At 43.3% G+C, this 27892-nt stretch overlaps 1 long non-coding RNA gene across 1 annotated transcript; it reads right to left on the reverse strand.

Annotated features, from left to right (window-relative positions):
* Positions 1 to 1564: 1564 nt before the first annotated feature.
* Positions 1565 to 27864, reverse strand: LOC140908208 (uncharacterized). Its single transcript, XR_012157805.1, has 3 exons — positions 27614 to 27864; positions 4474 to 4701; positions 1565 to 1642 (listed from the first exon to the last, which is right to left on the reverse strand). It is a non-coding gene; the product is annotated as an uncharacterized lncRNA (long non-coding RNA).
* Between the last annotated feature and the right edge of the window lie 28 nt (positions 27865 to 27892).

Here is a 27892-nt window from a genome sequence, read left to right on the forward strand (position 1 = left end):
TCACCTGCTGCTCGCCTCCTCGCCAGACCCTTTCCCTGTGCAGCTGGCTCACTGCTCCCCTCCTCACCCTGCTGCCATCTCCCCCCCTGGCACCCTCTCCCCTATTCACCTTAACGCACTGACAACATTCCCCAAGGGAACTGAACAGGCAACAGGTATAGCTCAATTGCCAGATAGACTCTCCTCTGCGTGGCAGGGAGCTCGGTGTATGCTGTAGAGAGAGAGGGGAAAAGCCAGGCTACTGGCGCCAGCCTGAAGCCTCATCTCTTCTTTTGAAAAAGTGCTTGTCATGGACAGCCTGCATTAAGGCAGCAGTTTAATCACTTTTCTTGCCCAGACTTCCCTGCCAGACTCCTTTACTTAAACGGTGTTTGAATAAAGTGACTAGATCAAGAAATAAACTCACTGGTTATGTCAGCTCCTCCTTGAGCCCAGTCAGCAGTTCCTTCTTCTGAGTACAGAGAGTAACTGAAGGATCGTCATTTGGAAACTGTTTTTAATCCCAATAACACATTTTCTTGCAATATAAAAGCCAGCTGAATGTGGCCAAAGGCTTCCTGGGCATTGGCAAATGCCTGTTAAATGTCTTCATTACCACTTAATGGCTCTTTAACAGTTCCAGTGATCTCTGCTACTAGGTCTCTGGAAGGCTTTTTCACTGTGTACATGTCAAGAAACCATGTCAAGGTTCCTTCCCCACTCTGAACTCTAGGGTGCAGATGTGGGGACCTGCATGAAAACCTCCTAAGCTTACTTTTACCAGCTTAGGTTAAAACTTCCCCAAGTACAAACTATTTTACCCTTTGTCCTTGGACTTTCGCTGCCACCACCAAACGTTTAACCAGTTACTTGGAAAGAGTTGTTTGGAAACGTCTTTCCCCCCAAAATCCTCACCAAAACCTTGCACCCCCGTTTCTGGGGAAGGTTTGATAAAAATCCTCACCAATTTGCACTCGGGATCCCCTCCGCTCACCTCCTCACTCCGCCCCCAACCCCAGTCTGCTGCTAACATCCTCTCTCTCACTCCCACACAGCCTGCGTGGGGGGCTGTGAGGAGAGACGCAGATGCGGGAATTTCTGAGGGGCAAATGACTGTCTTTCTGGAGCTCCACCAAGTCAGATTTCATCCCTGTCCTTATACCAGAATGAAAAAGAGAACTCTTCTGTGAGCCACGTCAAGCATGAAGCTTAGGTTAACTCAAACTCCCTAAGCAGGGGTGGATTAGCCACTGGGCCAACGGGGCCCATGCCCAGGAGCCCTGGCCAACTGAGGCACCCTTATGCCCCAATCTGCTCCACTCAGTGCTCCTGCCAGGAGCAAGCCCCCACTCTGCCTGCTGGGTGCTCCCTCCGGGGAGGGCACAGCGGGGAGACTGCAGGTGGAAGGGATGGGAAAGGGACCCCACTTGCTCTGGCCCCACAAGCCCTTAATCCGTCTCTGTCCCTAAGTAGCATTTATTTCTTGTTTTTCGCCCTCTGCTCAGTTGCTTCTCACTAAAAATCCAGCTTCCAACTATTAGCTGTTTAACATTTACATAGAGTATCTATAATACTGATTCCCAACCTGTGGTCCACAGAGCAGTTGCTAGCAGTCTCTGAAGAGCTGTCTGGTCGGGTTGCTGGCTCTTTTTGTTTCCAGAGACTAAGGAGAGAGCAAAAGGAGACAGTATGATCAACTTTTTAAAGAGGAACAACAGACTTACTGCAGCTAAAATATATAGGTACTATTCCTAACGTTATTTTCCACACAAATAATTTGCTATAGTTGCCATAGGGACATTATGCAGTCACAAAAGGGAGGGGAAAATACTTTTAAGATGTGGCTCACACTAGGGAAAAATTTGAGAACCCCTGATCTCTAGGTCTATGTTTAGCAAAGCAGACTAGTTTACAGGAGTTAAGTTAGGGTTGAGAGTGTTAAAGTTCTGAGATCTGATTCCAGCTCCACTAAGGATTTTCTGTTTGATCTTTTGCAAGATACATCAGCTCTCTGTCATAGGTTGCAAAGGCATTCTCAGCATCAGTTCTGACCCTTTTGAGTCAGTCAAACAATACAAAGGGGATGCAATCCGGCTGCAGCTGGCCAGCTGCCCCAGTGTAAACTGGGTGTAAAGCCAGTAGAGCTGGCCTGTATGCCAACCTATAACCTCCGGTACATGGGAACACAGTGTGTAGGGGGCAGAGGAAGCATGACAGGGAAGGAGGGGGTGGAGCAGAGTTCTATGACAACTCTTAGCTGTCACATGCTCCCATAGGAATCATAGGCAAGTGTCCTAAGTTATTTAGTTATGTCAGAGCTGAAGCAACTTGAGAATCCAAGAGTCTAATCAGCTACCTGATGGCCCCCCTCTCCCTGTGTCAAGAGTATCTTGCTACAGGAAAGAATCTGGTGCGACAGCCATGAAAAATGTGGATGATACAGGTGTGTTCACTGGGGTGTCATGAAGTGCTGAAAACATTGAGAGTTATGGTTGTCACATTCCCAGATGCAATCCAGACCAGTGAGGAGTTGTGTCACACCTGCCCTTCAACCTTGGGTGCCTCACAGTGCTTTGCTGTGGCAGCTTCCAAACTGGGCCACTCACAAACAGCCTACCAGCATGCAAGTCGCACCTTGAGTGTCTGTGTACTTCTATAGCCCTGGTCCAGCAACTCTGCCCCAGCAGCCTGTCAGCAAAACACCAGCCACACTCTGGCTTCCAGCAGCCTTGGTTACTACCTGCTGGCTGATCCCAACACACTCCCAGTCTTGGATTTTCCCCAAAATGTGTGTTCTGCACTCTCCAGGACAGTTCAGCTAGTATAGGTCTGTTGCCATTGTAAGGGGGTCAGTATTCAGCAGTTTGCTACTTTAATCAGAGTTACTGAACAGTTCAGTTTACACAGAGCATTGGATTAGCTTTGTTTAAAAATAGGGAAAGTTTATTTAACTACAAAGAGATATACTTGTATTCACTTAATCTAAGACATTCAAGTCGGAAATGGTTACATGAGAAATGACGATAAACACTTTCCAGTAGCTGAATTTAACAAACTAGACTTGACTCATGGTAAAACCACACGATCCCAGCAACAGGACTGACCAAATCCTCAGGTCAGAACCCCTCCCACATTCTGGTTCCTTTATTTTCTTAGGTGAAAGAAAGAGAGAGAGAGAAAGACACCCAGAGGTGTTCTTACCCCTCATTTTTATAGTCCAGTCACTCTTTGCAATGTATTTTCCTACCTCTAGATAAAATTCCTTCCCACTGTGAGGAAGGAGACATGGAGCCCCATGGTGAAAGAGGTTCCATGTTGTTGTTTGCTAAATGCGGATTGATCTGTTCCTGCCTCCCTTTATTGCCAGAGAACGGTCACTTGACCAGTTGTGGTCCATCAACTTTGAGGACATCTGGCTAGAGGCATCAGTTTGTCCTTTGACTTTGAGAATCAGGTTGTCTGGTAAACTTTTCCGGTAAACTCATTGTAGTCATAATTTCAGCTTATGTTCATAACTTTACATATAATGTTGCTACACACATTTTACCATATTGTTATTGACCAGTGAGTTATTAGTTTTCAAATTATACCTCACAAGGCATATTTTGTACAAAGATTATTACAATAGTGTGTACGGTGTGAATGCAGAGGTGCATTTTGTCACAATGGGACAAGAGCTAAGCATTATTATATTTTCATAAAGTGCTGTAGTATTTATTTTAGTTGGCTACAGTTAAAAGAACAGGAGAAAGTTATACATTGGGCAAATCATTTAGCCTCTCTGTGCTTCAATTTCTCATGTATAAAATGAGGATGACAGCACTTCCCTATCTCACTGGGATGTTGTGATATATTAAACATTGTGAAATGCTTTGAGATCTACTGATTGAAAAGTGCTACCTAACAGCTAGGTATTATCATTCCACTCATAACAGTGATCGATTTATATATAGTTTTAAAAACAACAACAACAAATGCAATAGTTTGGAAATACTTCATGGAAGAACAAATGATTGAAAGAATATGACTGTGTTAGTTTTCTATTTTGTGGGCAAGAGCAATGCCTCTTCCTGAAAAACAGGGAGAAATAATAAATGTTAATACAGAAACCTGTTGGCAGCAGGTAAGAGCGCTACAGGTAGCATACCAGAAAGATTCAGATCAAGTTTTCCCTTGAAACATCCGGTCTAGTGCCTAATTTCTCTTATCTATTTCTATGACCAAATCTCCCAATTCAGGAGAAAAAAAAAAAGGAGTTCTTGTGGCACCTTAGAGACTAAGCAATTTATTTGAGCGTAAGTTGCATCCGATGAAGTGAGCTGTAGCTCACGAAAGCTTATGCTCAAATAAATTGGTTAGTCTCTAAGGTGCCACAAGTACTCCTTTTCTTTTTGCGAATACAGACTAACACGGCTGCTACTCTGAAACCTGTCAATTCAGGAGAGTTGCAATGTTCTTGACTGACCCTGAAGAATAAAACAATCAACTACGCACCCAATTCTAATGTCTTCACTTAGCCTCTATTGAGGTAAGACGCTGAAGTCAATAGGAGTTACAGGTCCAATCTTCACTGGTCTGTTAGTCATCAGGTATATGTGGATTTAGTACAGGGATCTTTCAAAAGCAGTATAATTGAGACTGGAATGCTGCGTGGTGAGGTGCTGCCATCAGGTGGTCAAAATGTGTTCCTGATGTTTCCTCCATCAAAATTGTGACACACTCCTTCAAAAGAAGCAAAACATTCTTTGTTTTTACAGGAGAAATGAAGTATATCCACAACACAGACCAGTATGGCGAGTAAAACAGAGTTGCAATTCCCTTAGCCTTTTCATTTTTGTACCAGAATAATTCCCTGTTAAACATACTAAATTAAAAAGTAAACAAAGGAGGGGAACTAAAAATATTTCAAAGGCTTTTAAAAATATATTTAATTGTATGCTTTGTTTCCATCTTTTAAATAGAGACAAAATTGCAGACATAACCCCGATTCTTGGGAGCTGAAGCAAAATGTAGACTGTCTTTACAATGCATTCACAAAGAGGATTAAGTATAACGTCTAGTAGAAAACTAGCCTTTGATAAATAAAGTGGCTTTTCGGAAACTAGTCTCTCTCCGTAGGTCATATAGAGCAGTGGTTCTCAACCAGGGGTACGCATACCCTTGGGGGTACGCAGAGGTCTTCCAGAGGTTATATCAACTCATCTACATATTTGCCTAGTTTTACAATAGGTTACATAAAAAAACACTAATGAAGTCAGTACAAACTAAAATTTCATAAAGACAATGACTGCTCTATATACTATCACTAAAATGTAAGTAAATATTTATATTCCAATTGATTTATTTTATAATTATATGGTAAAAAATAAGAACATGAGCAATTATTCAATACTAGTGTACTGGGACACGTTTGTATTTTTATGTCTGATTCTGTAAGCAAGTAGGTTTTGAGTGAGGTGAAATTTGGGAGTACACAAGAAGACAAATCAGAGTCCTGAAAGGGGTACAGTAGTCTGGAAAGGTTGAGAGTCATTGATATAGAGACAGAGGGGACCATTTGATCATTTATTCTGACCTTCTATATATCACAGGCCATGTAAGTTCATTCAGTTACTCCGGTACTGAACCCAATAACATGCTTGGCTAAAGCATATCTTCCAGAAGGGCATCCCAGTTTTGATTTGAAGACTTTGTCACACCCCAATGGCCCCCTCCCTCTGGGAGTCCCCGGGGAAGGCAGATCAGCATTGTATGTGGCTAACACTGTTGCAAGCATCGCAAAGCATTTTGGGGAGGGTCAAAGGTGTGTGAGTGGAAGTTTCCTTTGCAGAATACGAGAGTCCGGGGGGGAGGAGGGAGAAGAAGAAGAGCAGAGAATGGGTTAACTCAACACTTCAGCTAGCTCCGTGTGAAGATAAGACGCTGGCCCCGGCCCAAGGTCATGGGCTCGACAAGAAATCAGTAGCTGCCCAGCTATGAGAAGTGGAGAACTAAGTTGAGTAGAGCTGCAGAGATAGCAGTGAGAACAAATGAGACAGTGACAGCGAAGGCCAATAGAAGGGAAAACAAAGTCTCCAGAGCTGGGATATTTTGGGAAACCGAGGAGGCCACAGCAAGCTGGTTTGGACTGGCACAAAGACCACCAGAAGCAGAGGTCCTGAGTGGAATACCCCCAAGGAGCTCAGGACTTAAAACCCTCCTGAGAGCTGGAGTAACTTGGAGAGCAACAGCAGATTTGGACAGCCTGGGCGCAGGACAGCACTCCCGTCCACCCTTCTCTGCCCCCTCCCCTTCTTCTGACGTTACACCCAGGCCTGGCCAGTCTTGGGTAGTGTGCGTGTGAGGGCTTGGGGCGTTAATGCTTTCTTTCTTCCCCTGAGTGACGTGGGAGCATTCCCAGCACTCTCTGCTGTTATTTTATTAATAAAGCTTTAAAATTTAGGCACTTGGTGTGTTTTGTCATCTCCCCCACAATGATCCTGTGGCATCAGCCTGATCACCTGATGCAGCAGCAGATTGGTAACAAAAATCTGTCACAACTTCAGGAGATGGAGACTCACCGCTTCCGTTGGTAGTTTGTTCTAACAGTTAATCAGCCTCACTGTTATAAGTGTGAAGTGTCTTAGTTTTAGTTTGAACGTGTCTTGCTTTAATTTCCACCCTTTGGTTCTTGTTATGCCTTTGTCTGCTAGGTTAAAGAGTCCATTAGCACCTGGTATTTTCTCTCCATAAAAGGTACTCATACACTGTAATCAAATAATCTCTCAATCTTTGTTTTGATAAAGAGCTGAATCCATTTAGTTTAAGTCTCTCACTGCAAGACTTTTTTTCCAGCCCTTGAAAATTTGTTTTCTGCATCCTCTCCAGTTATTCCAACATTCTTTTTAAAAGGGGGACACTAAACTACATGAATATCATTTATCTCACCAATGCCATATATAGAGGCAAAAACCCTCTCTACACCCCCCTCCTGTTTATATATCAAAGGATCCCTTTATCCCTTTTTGCCACAGCATCACACGGGGAGTTCATGTGTTATACTTATAAAGATCCTGTGTGCTTCTTATAGGGGAGAAGGCAGCACACCATATTTGAGAATACAACAGTTAGCATATGCTTTTCAATCTCACACCCACACACCCACCATACACACAGTCCTGCCAGTCGATGTTTATAGGTACGAGGCCAGAGTCTGGCTCAATCTAGTAGCCAGCCACCTTGGTCACAGAGGGGAGCAGGGTTCTGTCAGTCACAATCCAATGCTCCTGGAGTGTAGCAAGACAAACCCAAAGTCCCACAACCAAGCACCGTGTTCTTATAATCTTTTCTCTGTTGAAGTCTATGGATTTCACTGTGTCAGTTTGTGACTAGGTTACTACTTAAGTGGTGTATCTTTTGATGTAAATATTCCAATACACCTCTGAGAGGGTCACCCTGTCCTGGTTCTGATTTAATCAATTGTCCCATCTTTAGGGGTGCCGGCCTTCACCTCAGGGTCGTCAATCTGCCCTTCCTTCTCTGGTGTTATTAAATCTTTTCACTCCTTCTTCCTTGACCATCTGGCTAGAACAATGGCCTTCACACCTTATCTTTTCCTGGTGCATACATTCCTCATTCACAAAGTCTTTTACAGAGACCTTTAAGAATACAGCAGTTTTTATGACAGGTATCAGAGTAGCAGTCCTGTTTAGTCTGAATCTGCAGAAAGAAAAGGCGTACTTGGGGCTTAGAGACTAACAAATTTATTTGAGCATAAGCTTCCGTGAGCTACAGCTCACTTCATCGGATGCATCTGACGAAGTGAATCCAATTAAGTGAGCTGTAGCTCACGAAAGCTTATGCTCAGATAAATTGGTTAGTCTCTAAGGTGCCACAAGTACTCCTTTTCTTTTTGCGAATACAGACTAACACAGCTGTTACTCTGAAATAGTTTTATAGTCACATATTGAGAGGTGATTTGAGCTTGCAGTTGCAATTTAACAAACATTCTTTTTATCCAACAGCACATTCCAAACATCCCAATTAAACGAATTAAATTTAAAACTAAAACAATTAGAGGGTGTAACATTACAGATAGTATGTCAGTAGTTGTGAGAGACCATCCAGAAAATATGTCATACCAATGGTAAGCTGTTACTTGTCTTTCTGCAGTGGCAATTCTTAACATGTCCCCATTTGCATGTATAATATGAATGGTTTGGTTTCCCACATTGATTTTTTTTGGTTTGTTGTAGGAACAGTGTTACCTTTTAACAGATGATTGGTAGCTTCCTGTTACATCAGTGCTCACAATAAGCTGAGACTTTTTGTTGTGGCAAATAGCAACCCACCAGTAAACAAATGTTAATGTAAGTACTGTGTTTACCAATAATCACATTTACTAACACTTATCTGCCCAAAACACTTCTTCCCAAGAATTAACACACACAGAGCCCATTATACAGTATTTTGGTCTTATTTAATTTATTCCACATACACTATCCTAGTGAAATGTCTTTACTACAGGGCTCTCCCACTTTTGAGGGGTTCACTCTGGTACAACCTCTGGTGTCCAATTGCTTCCATCCCCAGCCCACCGGCTTGAGCAATATGGGGAGTGGGCTAACTTTTCATATCTTTGCTTCCAGAGCCTGTTGGTGTAAGATTTTAACAATTTTCCCAATTAAAAATTCTGGCCTTACTATGCTAGAAACATACTGCATCCATTCGAACTGATAAGTATCAAACGGTGATCTTTTTCTTTGCTTTAGCAAGCGTATCAAAAGTGTTTCCTGATATTACCCAAAACATTTTTTTATTCCAAGGTGGACAAAGTATCTGCATTTCAGTACATCCCATAGCTATAGCAGTATCGTTTTTCACTTCCATTTGTTTCTGTATTAGGCTGTCTTGTAGCTGGGACAAAGAGCTTAATTTGTTCTTAATTATCTCCAGGTCTATAGTATTTATAATCCTTGCTCCAAAACCAATTTCTCCTAATATAGTGTCTGCTACCTGAGGATGTTTCCCTGCAGTATTTAATACACAGGGCTAGCAACAAAACACACAATATAAATTGTTTTATGTTCTGACAGTAGATTCATGGTATTCTGAGTTGCTCTTCAGCTGGTATCAGCTTTTTCTGAAAGACAAAACATTCTTCTACAACTTTTGGGGTAGCTGATTATTGCTTAAAATCTCTTTTACAAATCGTATAATTTGCTGATTGCAGGCAAAAACAGAAGAATCTGTTAAATCATACCCCCATACTTTCCTGTGTTTTGTTCTATAGGCAGGCCAAGTTTCAATGGCTTCTACCTTTTAAGGGTTATGGGGAAATTATTCCCCTGTTCAGTCATTAAATCTATGAGGCCAGATACCTCAGTTTCCCTTCTTATACAGCAGACCAAGTTTATAATATTTTTCCTGCTGTGTTAAGCTTTAAGTTTATTTACAGGTAATAGCTGAGAAGCATCATTACCATATGACCTTAAAGGATTTTTTTCAAAAAATCCTATACACTATACATTGTTACAGGGGTGCTTCTTAACACTCAATCTATTAAAGGTATCTTGTTATACCATGCCTTTTATTTAGACAATTTGTTTGCTGACCAGATAGGTCCTTTATCTGCAGTTCCTTTGTGCTGCTTTCTTTTTTAATTAGGTAATTTGCATTAACAGATGCTTTCTGGCTTGCTTTTGGATCCAAAGCCATCAGCAGCTCAGAGACTTTGTCTTAAAAGGGACACAATCAACTTTTACCAGAGTTCTGATTACTTTTTCCACTTTCAATTTCTGCTTTTAAAACACAGCAATCTGAAAAAGAAAACTCAACCTATTGTGGCTCCCTTTGGAGCCCTAATAGCATTTTAATTAAGTAGAACAGAATGTTTTCACATTTCTTTTACCCCTTCTACAATATACACTGCACGTGTCCTGGGGAAAATGCACATTCCTTCTATAGTTTAACTTCTATAACATTATATTAGTCCTGTTAATTTTTACCTAAGGTGTAACTGTTTCTTTTGTTCTCAGTGTTTTCAAGTACCTTTATTAAAGTGACAGTTTGATTACAGGGAGCCATCTTAAGGCTCAGTGTTTCTAGCATTGCTTCTTTTGGTTTTGTGTACCTCACCCCTGCTGTTGCTTCAGAGGGGTACTGTCTTTAATTTCTTATTCTTTAACTACAGCTTTCATCTGCTATTTTGTTACAAAAAACAAAATCCAGAATATCTCCCTAGTCTCCTGATTGTGACTGTCCTACTGCAGCCACAATTTTAAAAAAACCAACATTTTAAATTTTGTAAAGCATTGAGTTACCTCTTAAGGGTTAAATGCCAAATCTCAACGCCAAACACTAATCACCTGTGTCCAGAAAAAGAGTCTGTCAGTCTTGCAACTTTGAATTAGAGTGTCAAAAAGGATTTTTAGTGGCATTATTAAATACCAAATCAATTTACACACACACTCTCTCTTTTCCTTAAGAGGAAATTTCTTTCCCTTCTACAATGCTCCATTTTGTACATAGATTACATTCCCTTTATACATTTGGGACAGTTAAGTTCCAATAGAACCCCCTTATGTTTTTAGCAAATTTGACTAAATTGTTCATAATAAATGATTTTAATCAGATCGTTTCTTTGCCTGGATTATTTACAGACATTCCTTTGGAAAAAGGGCCCATTTTTCTTTAATGGCTGCAAAGAAACCAAGAATTATTTTTCTCTAACACTTTTCTTTTTTATCATTTTCACAAAGTTTAATTGCTTAATTCCCTCCAGCATCTACAGAGTTAACTTTACTCTTTTCTTCTTAAATCACTTGCTAATTTCCCAAAATGCTACTTCATCAGCTTAAATTACCATTCCAAGTATTGTCCCAGGGATCTGAACTTCCCCTGTCTGTACTCACTTCTTTTCCTACTCCTGCCACTATGCCCCTCAGGGCTCCCAACCTGTTTTTCAATCTGTTGCCTGCCTTCTTGTTTGGGCCCAATCCTGCTTTCCTTGCTGACTCACCCCTTCCCATGGGCACAGGCTATGTTCCACTACCAATTTAGCAAGGATGGGGACCAGATAGGCTCCTCCGCTAGCCCCCAACCCTCCTGGTCCCTTTCCTTAAACATTTTTCAAAATTGTGAAATCACCACAAGATCACTCACAAAAAATACTACACTGCCCAAACGCCTATATCCTTCAGCATTTGGTTTAACAGAGCTAGATCTGTGTAAAAGGAGTGATCTCTTGCACATATGGCAGCTTTTTTTTTAAAGCTCTGCCTGAGTATTGTCCTTAGGGAACTCTTTTTGTCTGAACATTTTGTATCTAAGGTATTTAGTTATTTTTAATCACTTTAATTAAGATCTTATGTTTGCCCATGCCAGTGCTGGGGCTTACCATTTTAACCCACTCTGGGCCAGAGGGAGAAACACTAAGTCCCCCTCTGTATTGCTTGGCCTTTTACCCCAGAGGGTTTATACACTGTGATGGGGGTCAAGACTCACCACCGCTGGCGCCTCCAGCTGGATGCTCCGGGAATTAGCTGTGTTCAGTCATGGAGTTCCTTTCGCATGTGGTGCCTTGCCCTTTGTCTACTCTGCTGCTTTGGGGACCCACGTTGCTCCCCGCTCAGAATCCTTCTCTTCAGGATGCTGCCCTCTGGCAGTACACACTGCTCCTATCTCACCCCTTTCCAGGGGTTTGGAGTTATCAGCAGTCTTCAATCTATACCAGCTGTAGTGGCTGACTGTAGCCTCAAAGTCTAGCTCCTTTGTTGCAGGCGCCAGCCACAGCCTGTATCAGGCCACCCTCCTTCTCAGCCAGGTGTAGTACAAGAGGGAGGCAGGGGGGACCCAGGCCCACCTGCTATTCTAGGTCCTGACCCAGGGACCCTCTAGCAGCAGCTTCTCTGCCCTCCTTCTCTCCCCTTGTCAAACTATTGTCCCTGGGCCGCTTCCTCTTCAGCCCTGTGCACCTGCTCAGCCCTTTGTAGCAAGGCCTGAAGCCTGGGGTTTTCCTTGGCCAGAGCTCCCCAACTCCTTCTGCCCTTCCCCAGCACTGTTCTGTCCAAAGTGCTACCTTTCCAGTCAGGAGCCAGTCCTCCTCCCTTGCCAGCCAGGAAAAAACTGCCTTATACCCTACCTGGGCAGCCTTTATATAGGACCTTGCCCGGTCCTGACTGGCTCTTCACTGATTGGCTGCTGGTTTACGCAGCCTCTCTGGCCTGGTTCAGCCCTTCTCTCAGGGGGTGGGGCTCTGCCACACCACATACACCAAATATAAAAACCCCTCCCAGGGACAGAGCAAGAAACCCTAAGCTCTCCTCTTATGCTCAGTCATGCTACAGCCAAGGGTGTATGTACCTATAGTTTTTTTTCTCTTTCAGTTTGGAGCGAGGATCTCTAAGTCCTTGTCATAAATATAAAGGGAAGGGTAAACCCCTTTGAAGTCCCTCCTGGCCAGGGGAAAGCTCCTCTCACCTGTAAAGGGTTAAGAAGCTAAAGGTAACCTCGCTGGCACCTGACCAAAATGACCAATGAGGAGACAAGATACTTTCAAAAGCTGGGAGGAGGGAGAGAAACAAAGGGTCTGTGTCTGTCTGTAGTCGTCTTGGCCGGGGACAGAACAGGAATGGAGTCTTAGAACTTTTAGTAAGTAATCTAGCTAGGTATGTGTTAGATTATGATTTCTTTAAATGGCTGAGAAAAGAATTGTGCTGAATAGAATAACTATTTCTGTCTGTGTATCTTTTTTGTAACTTAAGGTTTTGCCTAGAGGGGTTCTCTATGTTTTTGAATCTAATTACCCTGTAAGATATCTACCATCCTGATTTTACAGGGGGGATTTCTTTATTTCTATTTACTTCTATTTTTTATTAAAAGTCTTCTTGTAATCTTGTAGTCTTCTTGAATGCTTTTTCATTGTTCTCAGATCCAAGGGTTTGGGTCTGTGGTCACCTATGCAAATTGGTGAGGCTTTTTATCCAACATTTCCCAGGAAAGGGGGGGTGCAAGTGTTGGGAGGATTGTTCATTGTTCTTAAGATCCAAGGGTCTGGGTCTGTAGTCACCTAGGCAAATTGGTGAGGCTTTTTACCAAACCTTGTCCAGGAAGTGGGGTGCAAGGTTTTGGGAAGTATTTTGGGGGGAAGGACGCGTCCAAACAGCTCTTCCCCAGTAACCCGTATTAGTTTGGTGGTGGTAGCGGCCAGTCCAAGGATAACGGGGGTAATATTTTGTACCTTGGGGAAGTTTTTGACCTAAGCTGGTAAAGATAAGCTTAGGAGGTTTTTCATGCAGGTTCCCACATCTGTACCCTAGAGTTCAGAGTGGGGGAGGAACCGTGACAGTCCTCCTACTGCCTGACCATACTACAACCGGGGGTATACCCACCTCCAATTATTTCTCCCCAGCTGCCCAGGGTGGAGGGAGGGATGCTAAACTTCTCTCCTGTCTCTCAGCCCTACTACGAACGAGGGTGTGTGTATCTCTTAATCATACAAATTCTCAATTCATAAAATACCAACAGTGAATACAATATTAACCACACCTTATTCCCTTTTTACTGCCCGGTATCTCTATGAACAGCTGTGTGCACACCTGAATGATCACTTAGCAGTATTGTCAATAATTACAGCACATATACTCTTCCCCCTCTCGCAGTTCTCCACCCAAAATGTTATACTTATAAGAAGCACCCGCAGTCTGTCAGGATACATTTCTACCAATGTCCCGAGGCTCATTTCTTTCTGCTGTTCAAAAAGGGTGGCTGGCAGGATGATCAAATCATACACTGATACCTTCATTCTTATAGAATCATAGAATATCAGGGTTGGAAGGGACCTCAGGAGGTCATCTAGTCCAACCCCCTGCTCAAAAGCAGGACCCATCCCCAATTAAATCATCCCAGCCAGGGCTTTGTCAAGCCTGACCTTAAAAACTTCTAAGGAAGGAGATTCCACCACCTCCCTAGGCAACGCATTCCAGTGTTTCACCACCCTCCTAGTGAAAAAGTTTTTCCTAATATCCAACCTAAACCTCCCTCACTGCAACTTGAGACCATTACTCCTTGTCCGGTCCTCTTCCACCACTGAGAATAGTCTAGAACCATCCTCTCTAGAACCACCTCTCAGGTAGTTGAAAGCAGCTATCAAATCCCCCCTCATTCTTCTCTTCCGCAGACTAAACAATCCCATTTCCCTCAGCCTCTCCTCATAAGTCATGTGTTCCAGACCCCTAATCATTTTTGTTGCCCTTCGCTGGACTCTCTCCAATTTATCCACATCCTTCTTGTAGTGTGGGGCCCAAAACTGGACACAGTACTCCAGATGAGGCCTCACCAATGTCGAATAGAGGGGAACGATCACGTCCCTCGATCTGCTCGCTATGCCCCTACTTATACATCCCAAAATGCCATTGGCGTTCTGGGCAACAAGGGCACACTGCTGACTCATATCCAGCTTCTCGTCCACTGTCACCCCTAGGTCCTTTTCCGCAGAACTGCTGCCTAGCCATTCAGTCCCTAGTCTGTAGCTGTGCATTGGGTTCTTCCGTCCTAAGTGCAGGACCCTGCACTTATCCTTATTGAACCTCATCAGATTTCTTTTGGCCCAATCCTCCAATTTGTCTAGGTTATAGTACAATTATACAATCCTGCCCCTACATATGTTTAGTTGCTAGTCCATGGTGAGGACTAAATCCTTTTCAGAGTCACTCCTCTCCAGGATACAGCCTCCCATTCTGGAGTTATGGCCTGCATTCTTTGTTCCTAGACATGTAACTTTGCATTTGGCTGTTATGACAAGGCATCTTCTCCATCTTGCTGGGCTTAGCACTTCCTCCTCTGGCAGTGCCAGGGCTTGGAGTAAATCAGCCCCACTCTGGACAATGTTTCTCTTTCCTACTCTGGGTTTATTTATCAATATTTTCAAGGTAGTCCTTGGGGTAGGAGTGCTCCTCCACCAAACAAAAGTAACAAATGCCGAAACATAAAACAAAGGGGGATACCTTTTCCTAGCCGGCGGGGGGGAAGGGTGTTGTTTTGTTATTAGCCCCAGGCCTTCCCCTAAACAGGTAGGCAATCTGATTGTTTTCCCTGTAGGAAGGAAAGCAGCCTCTCACTCTGTAGAAGACTTTTCCCCTGCTGCCATTAACCCTACAGCAGATTGTCTCTCCTTCTTCACTCCTCCCAGGAGATGAGTTTTTACAGGTCCCAGGCAGCACTTAATTGGAAGCAGGTGTCCCTAGTTGACCTGAGGTAACCTCTTTTCAGCTTATAGGGAAAAGGGCCTTTATCACTCTAGGGCTAATTTAAGGGGACTGTTGGCCCCTTACTAAAACTTAGTTGGGCAGGGGGTTGGTTAGCTAGTTCCCAGTAGCAAAAGGAAGGGGGAGGACTGAAGGGAAATCAGGGCCATGAGGCTGACAGTCCCCAGGGGCAATGGGGAGAGGCCAATGCTCCCGGTCAGCCTGATTGACAGTGCAGGCAGGTAGGCTAATGAGGGAGTCAGGAGGCCAGGGGGATCCCATCCTCCCTGTGAGCTGGAACTGCCTGGGCCACAGTGGGGCTGAGTTAAGAAGAGAGCAGGAGCCTGAGCTGAGCAGAGCCATGCCGGCTAGAGCCAGAGCGAGCTAGAGAAGAGCCCAGGGAGCAGGTCAGTTCTGGGAGCAGAGCTGCAACAGCAAGAGCCAGAGAGCAGATCTGTGCTGGGAGGAGAGCTGCAACAAGAGCCAGAGAAGCAGCCTAGTGAGCTGGAGGCAGAGCAACAGGAGCAATGCTGGGGCTGGAACAGTCCGGAGCTGGGTGCGGTGAGCAGCTGGGGAGAGTGAGGGGGAACCTGGGCAGAGGGCCCAGCCAAGAGGCTTTACCTGCCAGACTTGGAGGGGGAATCGTAACCCCGAGGGGGGACTGATGCTGGGAAGAAAGGTCCTGCCACCTAGAGCCTCAGGACGTGTGGCCACTGCCAGAGCAAGTGTCCGACCTGCAGCACAGCCAGGGCCTGGGCAGGAGACCTGGCACATGTGAGGAACAGACTGTGAACTGCCCTTACCCCACTCTGTGGCACAGGGAAACCACAAACATCATCTGTGGAATGTATGTGTTTTCCTTTAACCTTTTCCATTTTTTCCTTTTTTTAAAATTAGTTGCTGTTCAATAAATTGTATTTATTTTGAATTCTATGCAATGATCAGTGGGTCAGGAAAGTGTCCACTGCAGAGAGACCACCCTGGAGCTGGGACACCCTAGCCCCTGACCTAAGTGACAATGACAAGATTGAGGTCAAGCCCTCCCAGGAATCCTGGGCCCAGCCTTGTCAGGGTTACAAGTTCTCTGCCACCCAGGAGAGTGGAAGGGGAGTCTGTGACAGATTTTTGTTACTAATTTGCCTGGTGTGTTAGGTGATTAGGCTGAGGCCACAGGATTTTTAGGGAGGAGATGACAGAACACACCAAGTAACTGAGTTTTAAAGCTTTATTGATAAAATAATAAAATAATAGTGAAGAGTGCGGGGTGGATGGTCCCCATGTCACTTAGAGGAAGGAAGAAAGCGTTAGTGCCCCAAGCCCTAACCTTCTTTCATACTCATGCTTGCACTACGCGAGGCTGGCCAGGCCTGGGTGTAAAGTAAGAAGAAGAGGGGGAGAGGTGGACGGGAGTTCTGTTCTGTGCACACAGGTTGTTCAGGGTCCTCTGTTGATTTTTGATTTGCCTTGGCTTTTAGAAGCACCTTATAAAAGTGGCCTGACATTGCCTTTTTTAAAATATATTATCTGAGGGGGTTTTATAGGCCACAGCTGCTAAGTGTTGCCCTTTGCAATTTATATGTGCTGATAGTCCGAAGATGTAGTCAGCACATACCGCTTAGCCACGTTCTTGGGGGGAGCCACCTCCCACACGTTGAGATGGACTACTCAATTCCCGATAATATGTGATACCACATTCCCAGGATGCTAAGCCACAATTGACCTTCCCCCCGCTCCAATGGATAATTGACTTTTTTTTATTATTATTATGGCCAATTCTGAACAGTGGTAAAATTAACAAAGGAGGACAAAAGCATTGGACACCCAAGGATTCCCATAGAGATGTGCCATTATACATATATTGTATTACACTAACCAATTTTGCAGGCCTGAGGCAGCAAGAGCAGTCCCACCACTCCAGTTCAGGGTGTCCCTGGGCTCTTGCTATTGCTGCCTTGCTCTATTAATGAAGCAAGAGGGAAAGAAAGAGAACAACACAAATGTGCCTATTGGGGAAACTGAGGCATGGATGAAAAACTCCCTAAATTATTAGTTGTTTCATTCCAGCCCTTCCTGGCTTCAGTTATGGATGTTGTTTGCCTGGTTTAGGAGGTTACAACAATAATATTGTGTCCACAGACTAGGGGCTGCTATTCTTGCCAAAGGGCCTTTTATTCCACTCCAGGCCACCACAGGAGGAACAGGGTTTGTCCCCATGGGACCAGGGGAGGTTTGGAGCCACCCACCAGGTATTTTGCTGTGGCCCTGCTGTGTCTATCTGGACTATGCACTATTTTTAAGGCACCTCCCCTTCAGCCTTCTGCCACACTATGACTTGGGACCCATCAGCAGCTCGAGCCAGGGAAAGCCTTTGGAGTTATTTTCCATCCTTAGCATTATAATTATTCAGGTAATTTTATGGACAGCTGGAAACCCAGATGGTCCAGGCAGGTGGCTGGTTTACAACCGAGGCCCACGATGCCATGACCAGAAATCTAGGGAGAAACATATGTTTTGAGCAGATTGGCATGCGCCCATTTTAATTTACTGGGTAGCTGAAGCTGGTACACTACCGGGGAGATGGATTCACAATGGGGTATGGACCCACCCACGTGGCATCCAGAGTGTGGGCCCCCTTCCCTAGCTTTTGCAACATTATTGTATTTTTAATTTTCTATTTTTGGATGTTTTTAATAATGATTTTTTTATATTTGGCTTTTTTTTTTAAATTTAAAGTGGCCTTTATGGCTTTGCAGGTTTTATATAGCTCCTCCCTCAACTGGGCAAAGCTGAGACTTTTTTGGTTGTGGCAAATAGTAAATGTGATTATTGGTAAACATAGTACTTTATATTTGTTTATTAGCGGGTTCTTAACATTTATTTATTTATTTAATATATACATATTACTACTTATACAGTATTTTGGTTTTATTATTTATTTTATATATAGGAGTTTAGTAAAATGTTTTTACTACAGGGCTTTGGAGCAACAGGCAAGGACAAGCACACCCACTTTTGAGGAGTCCACTTGGTACAACCTCTGGTGTCCAATAGCTTCCCTCCCGCTCCAGCCCACTGGCTCCAGGTCTGGGGTAGCCAGAAGGATTCCATGTGCCTTATGAGGAGTGGGCTAACTTTCCATATTTTTGCTTTTAGAGCTTGTTGGTGTGCGTTTTTAATAATAATGTTTTTAATTAAAAGGTTTGGCCTTACTATGCTAAAAACATACTGCATCCATTCATATTGATAAGTATTAAATAGTGATGATTTTTTTTGCTTTAGCAAGTGTATTAAAACCTTAGTGTTTTCTGATATTATTTAAAACATTTTATGTTTTAAGGTGAACAAAGCAAGTATATGCATTTTAGTACATTTCATAGCTTTTGCAGTATGTTTTTTATTTTTATTTGGTTTTGTATTAGGCTATTTTGTAGCTGGGACAGAGAGCTTAATTTATTTTTAGGTTTATAGTTTTTATGGTTTTTGCTTTAAAACCAATTTTTCCTAATATGGTGTCTGCTATCTGAGGAGGGTTTTTTTACAGCATTTGATACACAACAGTGCTAGACAACAAGACAAACAAACAACACAAGACAAAACATAGAACAGAAAACACAATTTCTATTGTGACAGTAGATTCGATATTTTGGGTTGCTTTTTAGCTGGTATTAGCTCTTTTGTTGTTTTGAAAGACAAAAAAACCCCATATTTTTACCCCTTTGGGGGGGGGCAGATTATTGCTTAAAATTTTTATATATATATATATATATACACACACACACACGTATACACACATTTATAAATACCCTTGCTGATTGCAGGCAAAACAAAGGAATTATCCCCCTATTTTCCTTTGTTTGTTTTATAGGCAGGCCAGGTTTCAATGGCTTTTACCTTTATTAGTTAGGTAATTTGCATTAACACAGACACTTTTTGGCTTGCTTTTGGAGTTAAAGCCATTAGCAGCTTAGAGACTGTTTTAAAGGGGACACAATTAACAAGTCCTCGTGCTCAGGCAAACCTCTGAGTAAAGGGAGTAAGAGCAAGGACTCAGATTCTGTTGCTAGCCCATTTCACCAGGGTAGTGTATAAACCTGGAAAGTTCCCCAGAATAGCCGTACCATCCCCCGCTTACACTAATATACCTGTCTTCCACCACTATCTTACAAATATCCAGCCTGACTTTGTCACACTGTATTAAAAACACATGAAGTTTGAATGGGCCCATCTTACCAAGCGATCCAGATCAATCTGTATGACTGCCTTATCTTCATTATTATTTACCCATCTTTATGTTATCCACAAATTTTATCAGCTGTGATTTTATATTCACTTCCAGACCATCAATGAAAATGTTGAACATTGGGCCTAGTACTAATTGGGCCCTACAGAACCCCTCTAGAAAAACCCCATTTAATGCTGATTCCCCATTGACAACTACTTTTGAGATCTGACAGCCAGTTCTTAATCCATTTAATGTGTGCTCTATGATATAGTATAGTGCTAATTTTTAAAATCAGAATGTTGCATGTACCAAGTCAAGTGCTTTACAAAAATCTAAATATATTACATGTATCCAGTTACTTTTAGCAACCAAATTAAAGGTAATTAAAAATGACAGAGTCCTGTGGCACCTTTTTGACTAACAGATGTATTGGAGCATAAGCTTTCGTGGGTGAATACCCACTTTGTTGGATGCATGTAGTAGAAATTTCCAGAGGCAGGTATAAATATGCAAGCAAGAATCAGGCTAGGGATAACTAGGTTAGTTCAATCAGGGAGGAGGAGGCCCTCTTCTAGCAGTTGAGGTGTGAACACCAAGGGAGGAGAAACTGCTTTTGTAGTTGGCTAGCGATTCACAGTCTTTGTTTAATCCTGAGCTGATGTTGTCAAATTTGCAAATGAACTGAAGCTCAGCAGTTTCTCTTTGAAATTTGGTCCTGAAGTTTTTTTGCTACAGGATAAAATGAGGTATGTTTGACAAGACCTATTTTCCATAAATCCACATTGAATGGCATTAATTATATTCCCATCATTTAATTCTTTATTGATGGAATCCTGTACCAGATTGGGGTGGGGCAGTGCCCCACCCCCAAGCCAGATTGGGCCTCAGCAGGCCAGAGTGGCTGCAGCCAATCAGAGAGGGCCTGCGGGGAGCCAATCATGTTATACCAATAAAATAAAAACCGGCAGGATCTTAAAGGGAATAAGGCAAAATGCCACATTTATTGTGTATACAGAAAGAATCATAGTAAGCAGTTATAGCTATAACTTTCTATTCAATTTCATATTTATTCACACATTCATTCATACACACACACACAGAGGTTCTGCAAGGTTGTTATCATAGTTACCAGCCTTAGAGTTGCTTGTGCCAAGCCACTGGCCAGGTGGCCTGGACACAAGGAGGGAGCAGGGCCTTGTCAGATGCACATCTGATGCTTCTGGAAGTTGGTTTCCAGAATCAGACCCCAAAATTCTCAGTTTCTAAAGTCCAGTTTTATAGGAATTTATTCCTATGCCAGTCTATGGAAATTGCTTCATCATGCTGTTGCTGAATCAATCAGCAGATGGCATATTCCTGATGGCTCTCTGCTGCCAGATGTTATCTTGTTCTTCAGTTCTCCCATCCTTGAGGCTGTTGGGTGGATTCCAGTCTGCTCTCCGGGGTCCTCTGGTTGTTTCCACTTGACGCCTTCTTCAGCCGATCGACACTGGATTCTTAGGCTGGCACCTCCCTGATCATTCATTTATTATCCACACCAAGAATCCATCCACATACATCCTCTATCTCTATTTTAATCACAATTGTTAACAAAGCGAGATAAATATAACAAAAGGGCGGGGAGTCTTTGTGCTATTTCTGTTGTTACAAAGTATCACTTTGAGTCTCTCTCTCTCTCTCTGTGAGTAGTTGTTGTTACAAAGTATTGCTTTGAGAACAGACTCTATCTTAGGATGTACTAACAGAATTAGCAGCTTGCAAGTTTCACACAGAGAGAGAAACAGTAAAACCAAGAGTCCAAAAACCAAGAGACCTCTTAATTAGTAATACCCTGGAATTTAAACTATGGGGAATCAAACTCATTTGTGATTTTAATACAGAACTTCTTTAATATGATCCAACAATCAGGGCCAGGGTAGGCCCTATATAAAGGCTGCCCAGGCAAGAGGCAGTCAGTCTCTCCCAGACCTTCAAGGGAGAAGGTCTGTCTCCTGAGTGAAGGAGCGCAGTGCAGCCGTGCGGGAGCTGAGGAGAGCTCCAGCCCAATACCTGCCAGGCAGCAGTCCCCGATAGAAGGGCCCACAAGGTGCCAGGGGGCCGAAGGGGAAGCGGCCCAGGGAGGAGAGGCGGACAAGGGGAGAGAAGGAGGGTAGGGAGGCTGCCACCAGAGGGTCCCTGCGCCAGGACCCAGAGTAGAGCCTGGTTCCCCACCCTTGTACTACACCCGGACGTTAGAAATGGAAATAGTGGTCTGCACCTGACCCCTGATAGAAGGGGTTAGACTTTGCGGATGTGGTTGGCCACTGTGGCTGGGCTGAAGAGAAGACTGCTGTTAACCCCCACCTGGAAGGGGGTGAGCGTGGACTAGGGGGGACTGCTAGAGGGCAGTGTCCTGAATAGGACGCTGTGAGAAGGGACAGCGCAGGTCCTGACGCCAGAGGGCGAGAGATGGATGGGACACCACCAGCGGAGGGCGCTCCACATGGACGGAGCTAATTCCCAGAGTTACCAACAGGAGGCGCCGTGGTGGTGAGTCCCAACCCCATCACACAGATGTTCCATTATTTTGCTTGGACTGACGTCAGGCTAACCAGCCCTAAGTTACCTGGGTCATTGTGCTTTGAATATTTGCACAACATTAACACACTTCCAGTCTTCTGGAATTTCCCTGCTATTCCAAGATTAAAAATTAAACACCAGCAGGCTAGAGATCTCCTCAGTCAACTCCTTTTAGTAATCTTGGGTGTCAACTGCCCAGGCCTACAAATGTAAAAACATTTATTCCTAGCAGCAAATGTATTCTATCATAATCCACAGTTGCTAATGGACTGGAAAGTCCATCTTCATATTACACATGTACATCATTCTTGTTCTTTCCAGTTACAGAACATAAATAACTATTGAACACTTCTGCCTTTCCGCATCGTTAACAATTTTACCATCTCCATTTAGTACTGAGCCTACAGCACTGTTAGGATTTCTTTTATTCCTACTATACTTACTGATGTTCTTATTGTCCTTAACCCTTGCCAACCATGGACTTTTCTGCTAACATCTTTAGCTTCCCTAATCTACACTTCAGAACTTCTAATTTATATTTATTGCTATCCATGTCTCATTTTCCCATGTGTTATATATTATTTCTAATTGCTGCCTTTACTTCACCACTGAAGCAGGACAGGCTTGTAACCAGAGTTAACAGGAAAGGTGCTTGAGCAGCCTGCATATAAGAGGGAGCTGCTCTTTGTGAGGGGCCCTCAATTTTGGATTTCATTCCCACCCTTGGGTTGAAATAGCCTGAATTCACCCTGCAAGGCCTCACTCTTCACCAAGGCTTTTGGGGAATGACATAAGGGCTAGTACTTTAGGGTATTGTCAAGATCCTGACAATGGCACTCAGGACCAAGGGTCACAGAAGGGTCAAACCTGAGACAGAGTAGTGGAGGAGTTCCTAGTCAAACTACAGGATGGGGTTGATATCAAGGATCAGAGTCTGAGTAAGGTTTCATGCTGCAGGTCAGGAGGTGAGTCCAAATAAAGCTAAGGCCAAAGGGATTAAAGAGCAGGAATGACCACAGTAGCTACAGGAGAGCCACTGTTGCCTAGACACTTCCTGGAACGTCCCTTGGGTTTATATTGGGTAGGGAGCCAATCAGGAGCCATGAGACTGCTTCCTGTTAAGAGTCTTTGAGGTGGAACTTTCTGTGGTCTGTGACCACAATGGGCTGTGGATAGAGTACAAGCTGGTTGCAACTGTTACTGGGTTGCAGCATGAGAGTATTTGCTGCCTGGTAGCTCGGCAGGCCTGGTTTCAAGACCCACTAGGTCTTACAGGTACTATTTGGGTTTGAATTAATCTCTGGTTGGTTATTTTCTGGTTTTGGGGTGTGGGAAGCTGTGGGTGACTGAAAATATTGGGATTGTTTACCTTAGAGAGGAGACAAATAAGAGAGGACATGATAAAATAATGACTACAACTGAGAAAGTATATTGGGAGCATCTGCTCTACCCATCTCAAAAAAAAGGGGGGGGGCAGTCAATGAAATGGAAAGGTGAACTTGTGTAGGATAGTAAATTATGTGTTATAAAAGGAAATACTATGGAACGCATTACCACTAGATATCAAGGCAAAGATCTTAGCAACATTCAAAGAGGGATTGGACACTTACATCCCTTCCAAAGCCCCCCCCCCTTTTTTTTTTTTAGTACTGACTTATTATTCATGTAATGCCTCATGCTTCAGGGCTTAAGACACCCTTAATAGTCAGAAGTTAAGAAGAAGAAGAGTTTCATGAAGGGCAATTTACCCCACATCAACCAACTGCAGGGTTCATATACGTTCTTCTGAAGCATCTGGGATTGGCCACTGTCACAGACAGAATAGTGGACTAGATGGACTTTGGGTCTGATCCATTATGACTATTCTCTTGTTCCAACGTTCCTGTTGTACCATTAGTTACGTCAAAAGTGCCTACAACCCAAATCCCAAAGATAGGCATTTCCTCCTCAGTCCTAAATAAAGAGGACTTTGCCATTCAGTCATTAGAGACACTGAAGTACTCCAAGTAATTTTTTAAAAACCTCTTACAAAAATTAAAACAGAAAAAGTGATTTTTTTCCCCACACAGATGGAGGAACAGTTTCCCTCATTGCAAACTAATTGTTAGTCTAGCATGTATATATTTTAAATTAGTTACCATTAATTAGTGAAAAGAACATATTCTCAGTAGTAAAGCAATTAATCTAAAATCAACACAGAACACAAAAGTAAACAAAATTCAAACTAATTAACATTTGTTCATGGAATGTGTAGCTGTCATGGCTAATAAGAAAATTCAAAATAACCTAATGCTTAATGTGATTGCTTTCCCCCTTCCATTGCATCAAACACCTGCTGTTAACTTTAGCTAGATAAAACCTCAGGGCAACAGCCAAAGCCAGAGGTTTCGGCATGTTTTCTGCAGAATTTATGAATGGTTTAGCCTATTTTTTCAAAAGAAATGGGTGATTTTAAGAGACAGTCTTTACAATTTAGATAATGTCAAGTAAATGAGCAAGGTAAGATCAAGGAGGAACAAAACTCACTGCAAGGAGACTGGGCAGGTCAGGGATTAGCATGTGGAACTTTTCATCTATGAACAGCTAGGGATGAATATGGCTCAGTTTGACAAAGCGTGATTAGCAACTGATTTGCTAAAACAGGCTGAAAAGCAGAAATTACATAGCTTCCTTGCCAACAAAAGAGCAATTATTATTAGTTTGTTTCTGGTAGCACCCACAATGTATGAACAATGGCAGGCAGGCATGGTCCCAAAGACAGGCAGACACACAAAGGGTAGGGGAAAGGGATATAACAAACAAGTAGCTATCAAGGTGGTTATTGACCATGTCTTGTGGCTACCTGATATAATTTTAAAAAGAAATAAAAAACTATCCCCAATGGCCTCTCTACTTTGCCACTATTAGTCTGAATTTTTTGTAGGTGTCATGGTAAAAGTAGGGCTTTCAGAGGGAGTTGGGGTAAGAGGGGATAGTGACCTCGTGAATCAGTTCAGGAAGTACATTCCCTGTGTAGAGGTATAATTTTTGGACCCAAGGGGTCGGAGGGTCAACACAAGAAGGGAAAGGATGGATGAGTAGGGAGAGGTGGAACCAAGTTTAAACTGAAGTGGTAGAGGAGACAGAAGAATTTAAGAGTGTGGGAGGGCAGTAATTGATATGGTCAGAGAGACCTGAAAGGAAGGTGAATTTGACAGCTGCATTTTGTACAGATTGAAAGAAAGCAATGTGGGTTGCGAAAGCTGAAGAGGAAGGTCTGAATGAGAGCTTCAGCTATAGAAACTGAGAGAAAAGGTCAGATCTTAGAGATAATATTCAGTCAAGACAATATTCTGTACATACTAGTACATGAGATGTACCCCTTTCTCCCCATGTAAGGTTTGACCCCTCTTCTGAGTCACAGAATGCACTTATATCTGTGGCTGTGTAAGTACAGTAGCCCATTTCCCATTACACACTATTTCTATCTGCATACCATAATGCAGGATTAAACTCTTTAAAAAGGATATATTTTAAAAGAGATGCCATGGACTAATCATGCAGCTTCCAGTGAGAATAAAAGAAAGTTGCACAGTTAAATCCTCACTGCACTACTTTGAAAATTTAACACTTTTGGCTAAAATTTCAAACATGGAGACCTAAAGTTCAGGTACAAAATGCATGCACAACTACTTTTGTGCATGCAAGTGACTGTGTAAACAAGTCTTGTAGATCTCAGAGATCTTGAGGAAGAAGTGTCAGGATTTAGACACAGACCAGATGCATGGAGCAAGGAAAACAGATGGCCTCGGGCTACAAACTTGATTCACAAATTCCATGATCAGAAGGGACCATTGTGATCATCTACTCCAGGGATCGGCAACCTTTGGCACACGGCCCGCCAGGGTAAGCCCCCTGGCGGGCTGGGCCGGTTTGTTTACCTGCCACATCCGCAGGTTTGGCCGATTGCAGCTCCCTGGCCGCTGTTCACCGCTCCAGGCCAATGGGGGTGGCAGGAATCGGCGCAGGCCTGGAGCAGTGAACCATGGCCAAGGAGCTACGATCAGCCAAACCTGCAGATGCGGCAGGTAAACAAACAAACTCTGGCAGGCCGCATGCTAAAGGTTGCTGATCCTTGATCTAGTCTGACCTGTAAAAAACAGGCTGTAGAACTCCAAAATAATTCCTAAAGCATATCCTTTTAGAAAAGCATCTTATCTCTTTATTTTAAAATTGTCAGTGATGAAGAGTCTACCGCTGGTTAATTACTCTCACTGTTAATTTACAACTTTTTTTCAGTCTGAGTTTGTCTAGTTTCAACTGGCAGCCATTGGATCATCTTATACCCTTTTTCTCTGCTACCCTGAAGAGACCATTATAGAAAGACTCAAAGAGTTCAATTACTTATAAGGCATGTTTTCAAATCCTTTAATCATACTCATGGCTTTTCTCTAAACTCTCTTCCATTTACCAACAACCTTTTTGAATTACGGACACCAGAACAGAACACAGTATTCCAACAATAGACACACCAGTGCCAAATACAGAGGTAAAATAATCTTTCAACTCCCACTTGAGATTCTCCTGTTTATGAATCTCAGGATTGCATTAGCTTTTTAGGCCACAGTATCACAGCAGGAGCTCATATTACCTGATTATCCACCAGGACCCCCACATCTTTTTCAGAGTAATTGCTTCCCAGGAGAGAGTCCTCCTTTTTTGTTCCTAGATGTACACATTTACATGTAGCAATATTAAAACTCATGTTGTTTGCTTGTGCCCAGTTTAACAAGTAGCCCAGATCACATTGAATCAGCAACCTGTCCTCTTCATTGTTTATCATGCCCAATTTTTGTGTCATTTGGGAACTTTATCAGGGTTACTTCTATACAAATATATTATCTATTAATCAAGTGAAAATCTGTAAACACAAAATTAATACCAACAAGAAGTAAGAAAAGTTATCAGCTGAAGGACAAACTAGATAACGAAAACGAAGAAGAAACTTATTGAGAGATGTCGGTCACAGGCACTGACTTTACAATGCGCCAGTGGGTGCTCGCCCCTTGGCTCTGCCTCAGGCCCTGCCCCCAGTCCACCTCTCCCCCAAGGCACCACCGTGCCCAGCCTCTTCCCACCTCACCTCCTCCCAGCCCTCGCCCTGCCTCATTTCACCCCTCCCCACCTCTTCCTGCCCCACCCCCTCCCCCAAGCACACCGTGTCCTTGCTCCCCCCCCAGCTGTTTCGTGGCATGCAGGAGGCTCAGAGAGGGAGGCACTGATCCACAGGGCCTTCCAGTGGGCGGGAGGCCCTCGGGGGAGGAGCTGATGAGGGGGCTGCCGGTGGGTGCTCGAGCCCCAGAGCACCCACAGAGTCGGCGTCTATGATGTCAGGAACAAATAGTCCTTTACAGCATTTTTCTGTGCTAGGAACCTACCAGATTTCAGATATTATTAAGTAAGAGTATTCATAATAAACCAGTCAAACAAAAAAAGTTTTAAATAGCATTACTCTTGCATTCATAAATTAAAACTATATAATTAGTACAACAGAAATTTGGCACCAAGCCACTCTGGTGATTACATTCATGTGAAACTGCACCAGTTCCTCAAGAATAAGGAAAGGAAACCACAGCAGATAGATACTTACCAGCTGGAAGAGGGAAAGATGACAGTCAGCAACAAAATGGCACGTTTAAGGCTATTGGCTCTGCCAATTTTAAAGGGCCAGCCCCAGAAAGATAGCTGGGAAATAACTCCCATAAGAAGGCAACCCTGAGCTACAGAGGAAGGTGCGCCTGCTTTGTTGCTGTTCTTAGCACCATAATGTATTATTGTCCATACAAGTCCTTTACCTCAGTGCCCAATTTAAAGAACCATAATGATTTGTAACTTCAGATTTCACCATATTGGCACTCAATGCACTGAT

The sequence above is a fragment of the Lepidochelys kempii genome, chromosome 3, assembly GCF_965140265.1.
Source record: "Lepidochelys kempii isolate rLepKem1 chromosome 3, rLepKem1.hap2, whole genome shotgun sequence".
Classification (NCBI taxonomy): Eukaryota; Metazoa; Chordata; order Testudines; family Cheloniidae; genus Lepidochelys; species Lepidochelys kempii.